The sequence below is a fragment of the Castor canadensis genome, chromosome 7, assembly GCF_047511655.1.
Source record: "Castor canadensis chromosome 7, mCasCan1.hap1v2, whole genome shotgun sequence".
Lineage (NCBI taxonomy): Eukaryota > Metazoa > Chordata > Mammalia > Rodentia > Castoridae > Castor > Castor canadensis.
Window position 1 is genome coordinate 127,865,051 of NC_133392.1, and position 7,900 is coordinate 127,872,950.

A 7,900-nucleotide genomic window follows, 5' to 3' on the forward strand; every position below is an offset into this window, starting at 1 on the left:
TTGTATATATTGCATAAATAAAATTAAATTCATAGTGATGCTGAACAAGAAAGAGAACTAAGGGAAAGAAATTTAGACATACACTGTTCTGAAAATTGGTAAGGAAAAAGAGCATTTACCCTATCCTTTAGATAGAAACTATGGTTAATTCCCACTGGATGAAGACGAATTTCTTTTTTCTTTACAGGAAAATGTCATCCAAAAAATGTAAAAGAAATAATAGAATTAAGAAATCACCATGCCTATAATTCCAGCTACTGGGGAGGCGGAGACAGAAGAATTTCTAGTTAGAGGCCATACTGGGCAAAACCAAAATACAAACAAAAAGGCTAGGGTGTGGCTTGAGAGGTAGATTTCTAGGCCCTGTGTTCAATTCCCAGTACCACAAATAAATAAATAAATAAATAAAGGAAACAGAGATCAGGAGGATCCCGGTTCGAAGCCAGTCCAGGAAAATTGTTCCGCGAGACCCTATCTCGAAAAACCCTTCACAAAAATAGGGCTGGTGGAGTGGCTCAAGGTGAAGGCCCTGAGTTCAAGCCCTAGAACCGCAAAAAAAAAAAAAAAAAAGTAAATAAATATCTTCCATGTACCTCTTTAGTAAGCACAGGCTTCCTTCGACCTTCTTTTTTTTTTTTTAAAGTACTATGCATTGAACCCAGGGCCTTGCATTTACTAGGCAAGTGCTCTACTACTTGAGTGACACTTCAAGCCTTCTTTTTTTTTTTTTTTTGAGATAAGATTTCACTAAAATCTGAGATTTTCTCAGATTAGCCTCAAACTCATGATTCTTCCGCCTGTGCCTCCTAAGTAGCTGGGATTAAAGGTGTGCCACTACCACACCCAGCTCCTTCCATCTTCTTAAACACATTAAATGTAGTTAGAGCTCTTGCAATGGAGATGGTGAGGAGCGGAGGGGTGCTGGGAGACGCTGGGGGGCGCTGGGGAGCTTGAGGCCGGGTTAGGAGACCAGAGCTCTAGGCGCTGACCCCTAGCAAGGAGAAGCCGGGTACCCGAGCAGTAGCGTAACTCTACTCTGCTCTTTCGCTGGGCGCATCTCCTACCTAGGACAGGGCCTCGCGTGCCTGCCTTGCGTCCGCGGTACCGTTGACCTTAGCGGCAGTGACTCCTAGCTGCCTCCTTGGAGCCCATGTACGCCATGGCCCTTTGGGCCTCCTTTCCTGTTAGCACCTCAAGCCCTTTCAGAAGTTTGCACGCGAGAGCAAGGTTGTCGTCATCTTTGCTGGGTCCTTTAGATAGTTTCCCTAATCTGGAAAATGAGCATCCTCAAGAGATCCCGGAATCCAACAATAGTGGGTATACCTCTTTCATGAAGTCTCATGACTGCTATGACTTGATTCCCACAAGCTCCAAATTGGTTGTATTTGATACTTCCCTGCAGGTAAAGTAAACTTTCTTTGCTTTGATGACTTCCTTTGCTTTGATGTGTGTGCTGCCCCTTTGTGGGATGGTAAGAAGGAAAGTTTTGTGGACACCTGACCATCAATGATTTCATCAATAACTTGCACCACTACTAGAAGTCTACCTTGGTACAAATCTATGAGCTAGAAGAACACAAGATAGAAACTTGGAGAGAGGAGTACCTGCAGGACTCCTTTAAGCCACTTGTCTGCATTTCTCCTAATCCCAGCTTGTTTGATGCTGTCTCTTCATTAATTTGAAACAACATCCATAGGCTGCCAGTTATTGTCCCAGAATCAGGCAACACCTTGTACATCCTTACTCACGAGCACATCCTCAAGTTCCTCAAATTGTTAATCACTGAATTCCCGAAACCAGAGTTCATGTCTAAGTCTCTGGAAGAGCTACAGATTGGCACCTATGCCAATATTGCTATGGTCCACACTACCACCCCTGTCTATGTGGCTCTGAGCAACTTTGTACAACATTGAGTCTTAGCCCTGCCAGTGGTGGATGAGAAAGGGCATGTGGTGGACTTCTACTCCAAGTTTGATGTTATCAATCTGGCAGCAGGAAAGACCTGCAACAACCTAGACACATCTGTGACCAAAGCCTTACAACATCAATCACACTATTTTGAGGTTGTTCTCAAATGCTACTTGCATGAAACTCTGGAGACAATCTATCAACAGGCTGGTTGAAGCAGAGGTTCACCACCTGGTAGTGGTGGATGAAGATGATGTGATCAAGGGAATAGTATCACTGTCTGACATCCTGCAGGCCTGGTGGTCACAGATGGAGAGAAGAAGCCCTGAGCTGGGGAACAGGTTACTCAGCCTCCGGGGGAATGCCCCACTCTCTACCTGCCCAAAGCTCTGGGAACCAGATGTAACCTTGGGAAAAAAGGACTCTGTTTCCTGCTCAGGGCCTCCACCATCTGGGAAAACATGGAGGGAAAGAGGAGAATGGATTCTTAGCTGTCCTTACCCTCACGCACACAATTGAGAAAAACTTGCAGCCTAGCCAATCCTGGCTCCAGTCCCCTTAGACATAGCCCTCCTATAGGGTGAACCATGGGCCTTGTGATTGTCAGGCAAATTCTGATCTCTAAGAGATCCCTAGACCTCACCCTGCCTTTGCCTCTGTCTCTGCCCTGATTCTACCTTCAGATAATAACAAAACAAAAGTCTTCATGAAGATGTTTTTATTCATTCTATTTCATACCATATGGAGGATGCTGAGTCCATTTATTGGCATTTCTTACCATGATTTGATTGGGGAGGATTGTGGGAAGGGGCTGTAATGCATATGAAGAGAAATGGTTAGGTGGAAGAGGAGGGCAGTGTGGTTAGCCAACATAATTGCTTTTCATGACAAATTAATTAAATGACAAGGTTCTCAAAAAATATAGTTAGAACAATTAGTTTAATGTCCTTGTCTAGGAATTCTATCACTTAATCTTTTAATTTCTGGATTCATTGTCTACTGATTAATTTTTCTCCCCATTTATAGATTCTATGTGTGCTTCTTTGCATGCCTAGTAATTTTTTTATTAGACACCACACTTTGTCAATTGCTAAGTCTGGATATTTTTGGACTCCTATAAATATTCTTGAGCTTTGTTCTAGGCAATTGTTTGGTCCTTCAAGGCTTGCTTTTAAGCTTTGTTAACTAGACCCAGAGCAGCTTTTAGTCTGAGGCTAATTTTGCTACACTACTAAAATCTACTGAATGCTCTATCTAATGTTCTATTCTGCCTCTTGAGAATATGAAATATTTCTGATCTATGCGAAGTCAGAATCTTTTCCACCTGCTTTCCCAAGGTTTGGATAGTTTACTCACACACTTCTGATCAGTACTCACCTGGAGATGTGGGGGGAACCTCTGCAGGCTTCCAAAGTTCTCTCTGTCCAGCTCTGTCATCTCTGGGGTGTTCTCTCCTTTTTGCTACTTTGCATTGAAAATTCTATCTACCTTGGCCTTCTCAAATTCTCCACTCTGTCTGGGGAGGATGTTGGACTCTTGAGTTTTTCTTCCCTAAACTGTGACCAGGAAAATCTCTCCACACAGCAAGCTGAGGCAATTATGGCTCACCACATTTGTTTCCCTTCTCTCAGGAATCATTCTCTGTGCTGCTTGTTTTCCAGCATCTGAAAAGTGTTGTTTTCAAATATTTTGTCTAGGTTTTTAAATGTTTTATGTCAGAAGGTAAATTGCAGGTGGAAATGAAAATCTATGAGGGATACTTTTAGATTATGTAAGTATCTGTTCTCCAATGTATTTTTTATTCAATGGGTAGCATCCATTGATAACTCCTATTTATATAACTTATTGCTATGAAGTAGAAAACTAGTGACCTTCTGACTATTTTTCCTTCTACATTTTTAGTTGGCCTGTTACCATGAAAAATAGCCTTTTCTTTTCCCTCCTTATGTATTTAGGTATTTAGTTAGTGTGCTAGAGAGATCTAGTGTTGTCCCTAGGATCTCTGCCTCCCAGTGTTTACCACTTTATATAGTCCCTTCTTTTTGAGTGTGAGTGGAACCTGTGACTGCTTCTAACCATCACCAAGGTGTGTATGTACATTGTTAGCTCTATGTGATTTTATTACATAAGTTTTGCTTGGACACTGTTCTTCTTTTGCTGTCTTGGAAGAAGCAAGTTGCCATGTTGTGAGCTGCCATCTGGAGAAACAAACCTGGCAAAGAGCTGTGGGCAGCCTCTTACTGACAGCCAGCAAGAAACAGGCCCTTGATGCAGCAGCCAACAAGGAAATAATGCCCACAATGACATGAGCTTGGAAGCAAATACGTATCCAATTGAGACTCAGATGAGACAGTAACCCTAGTAGACAATTTGATTATGAAACCCTTAAGCAGAGGACCAAATTGAGGCATGCACAGACTTAACACCAAAGACTGTGAGATAATAAATATGTACTGAGTTTGTTTATTTGCTTGCTTGCTTTGAAACAGGGTCTTGCTGTGTTGCCCAGGTTAGTTTGGGCTCAAATGATCTCCCTGTCTTAGCCTTCCAAGTTCTGGGACTACCACTGCATCAGACAAATGCATAGTTTTAAGTCATTAAATTTGTGTTACTATTGTTGTATAGCAATAAATATATAATAAAGTTAGTTCATTTTTCACATCTTTTATTGTCAGTATTAAAAGAACTCAGGGACCTTTTCAGAATTTTATTTTGGGGGCAGAAGTACTGGGATTTGGACCCAAGGCCTTATTCTTACTAGACAGACACTTTACCACTTAAGCTACACCCCCCACCCCCATCCTAAAATTATCTTTTTAAACTGTAGTACCCACTAAAATCAAGTATGGGAAGCCAGGCAAGATGGTGCCAACCATGGCAGAGTGCCTGCCTAGCAAGCATGAGTTCAAGCCTCAGTACCGCCAAAAAAAAAAAAAAAAAAAGAAGGTGCACACCAGTAATCCCAGTACCCAGGAGACCAAAGCAGGAGGATCTCAAGTTCAAGGCCAGCCTGGCATACATAATGAGACCCTACCTCTAAAAAAAAAAAAAAAACAAATAAATCAAATATGGAAGTGAATTAAACTTAGACCAATATCTTCAAGCTACTGTTTCATAAGATGTTAAACATGATTCTTTTTTTAATTAATTAATTAATTTATTTATTTTTATTCATATGTGCATACAATGTTTGGGTCATTTCTCCCCCCTCCCCTCATCCCCTCCCTTATCCCCCCCACGCCCTCTCCATCTCCTCCCCAACCCCCTCGCTACCCGGCAGAAACTATTTTGCCCTTATCTCTAATTTTGTTGTAGAGAGAGTATAAGCAATAATGGGAAGGACCAAGGGTTTTTGTTAGTTGAGATAAGGATAGCTATACAGGGAGTTGACTCACATTGATTTCCTGTGTATGTGTGTTACCTTCTAGGTTAATTCTTCTTGATCTAAACATGATTCTTAAAGGATGAAGCCCATGCCGGGTGCTAAGGATTCATGCCTGTAATCCTAGCTACTCAGGAGGCAGAGATCAGGAGGATTGTGGTTCGAAGCCAGCCCTGGCAAATAGTTCATGAGACTCTATCTTGAAAAAAACCCATCACAAAAAAGGGCTGGTGTAGTGGCTCAAGGTATATGCCTTGAGTTCAAATTCCAGTACCACAAAAAAAAGCAAAGAATGAAGCCCATTCTGTCTCATTGTTTTCAACAAAAAGGAGCAAAACATATGAATAATAAAATAATTAAAAAAAGGAGCAAAAGGTTTTTTATAGCATTAAAAATAAAATAAAAATTTAAAAATATAATACCACTTTTAGATTTATAGCTTGACATATAATTTACACAAAATTAATATGCAAGTATTTGGAAGTCAGTTAATATATTTTAATGATGGGATATACATAATCAAACAGGTTGGCATATACTGTCATCTACGTATACATTTTTGTTGCTCAATTATCAAAAGTTTCCAGACTTTTCACTTTATTTAGAACAGTTGTTTTCATTCTTAGCTGAAAAAATATTAGAATCACTTGGGAACTTTTTAGAACAAACCAATTTAATAACTATCTTTGGGGATTAGGCGTAATATTGTTAAAAAAACAAAACAAAACTCCTCAGGTGATTCTAATAGGTGGCCTGGGTTGAGAACCACTGCCTATGAAACAGGCGATTGTCCTTGGAAAGTGCTTTGTGAAAAAAAGGCCCAATTGGAAAAACATCCTGTTTGGGGTATGATTCTCTGGCTAAGCCCAACTCCTGGAAGCCCTGAAACTGACCCCTAGAGGAAATATATTCCAAATCACAAGGTGTCCATCCAGCATTGACCTCTTCTTTTAACCAAAATAAAACCATGACTATTAGATAAAAGTAGCACCAACACATGCTTAAAAGCAAAGTGATCCTCAACCCAGATTCAAGGAGTTATGAGGGAAGAAAAGACAATGGTGGACTGTGAACTTTGAGTTCAGCTCTGTTCTGGTTTATAAATAAGCCACTTATCCTTTGATTCTCTATTGATTTGCTTTCCAACTTAGTATGTACAATGACTCTGCAGAATAATTGAGTCCTCTGGGTAGGGCACCAAAACCAATCAGACAATTCACGGACACTTCTTTCCTTACTTAACTCTCTTCCTTAAGGAACTACTGCATTGTTTTTCTTTCTCCCCTGCATTTCAGGGTTATACATTTATTTGGCTAATTAAAACTATTCTTCATCTATGCCTCTGCAAATTCTACACACTTTTTCTGTTCCAACCTAAAAGTAGACTCTTTATTAAACTGTCTTCCTTACCCCTTGTTTCTAGCTCAAACTATTATTTTTCAGGATTTTTTTTTTAAAACACAGAAAAACACAAATAATACTTAGCTTCTGATGAATATATTTAGACTTTTTTTGTGTGTGTGGTACTGGGGCTTGAACGCAGGGTCTTCACCTTGAGCCACTCCACCACCCCTATTTTTGTGAAGGGTTTTTTGAGATAGGGCCTCACGAACTGTTAACCTGGACAGTTCGCAGTTAACCTGAACTGCGAACCACCTGATCTCTGCCTCCTGAGTAGCTAGGATTATAGGCATGAGCCTCTGGCTCCCAGCATAGACTATTTTTTGTGAAATAGATTGCTTAATTGAAGTCTCCATTTTCTAGTTCTTAATGTAACCTTCTAAAGAAAAGGGTATCATTTTGGTTTGATTTTTGGTGTTTGGTTTTTATGAGACAGGATCTTACTATGTAGCCCTTACTGGCCTTGAACTCACAATCCTTCTGTTTTCTGTTGATTTTATTAGTCTTTTGATTATCTAGGATACTGGTTCTTAACTGATCAAGTTTAACTATTTGTTTTGTCAAAGTCTTTTAAATGACTGCTTTCCAAACTATTATTTTAGCTAATTCTTTTTTTTTTTTTTGGTGGTACTGGGGTTTGAACTCAGGGTCTCACGCTTCCTAGGCAGGCACTCTTACCACTTGAGCTTCTCCATCAGACCTTTTTTTGGGATTGGGTTTTTTCAAAATAGGGTCTTTCATACTATTTGCCAGGGACTGGCTTTGAACCTTGATCCTCCTGATGTCTGCCTCCTGAGTAGCTGGGATTACAGGCATGAGCCATCAGTGCCCGGCAAAACAAGACAAAACAAAACAAAAACTAAAAGGGACAAAAGTCATTTAGGAGGAAAATGAGGCCAGATAAACCAGGGACATTGAGGCATGAGAACAAAAGCAAACTGAAAGCCAGGGCATGAAAAAAAAATTAGAAGAAAAAAAAGTAAGCTAAGAGCCAGTAGCTAAAAATAAACATTGTATTAATTTGTAATTTAAATTCTCTCACTCCCCCACCTTCCGTTAGACTATAGCAGGTTGCCATGCTTTAATCTTGCACTAATAGTTTGTCTGGAGCTCTACATATGCACATTATGAGTAAATAGCTCAAGAAAAACATCTAGTAAAACTCATCCTTGGACTGAAAGGAGGTCTTGTTAAAGGAGAATAAATAAT

The 7,900-nt window shown here is 40.1% G+C and overlaps 1 pseudogene; it reads left to right on the forward strand.

Moving 5' to 3' along the window:
• Window positions 1-1,315: 1,315 nt before the first annotated feature.
• LOC109682415 (5'-AMP-activated protein kinase subunit gamma-1 pseudogene) lies at window positions 1,316-2,237 on the forward strand (annotated as a pseudogene).
• The last annotated feature ends 5,663 nt before the right edge of the window (window positions 2,238-7,900 follow it).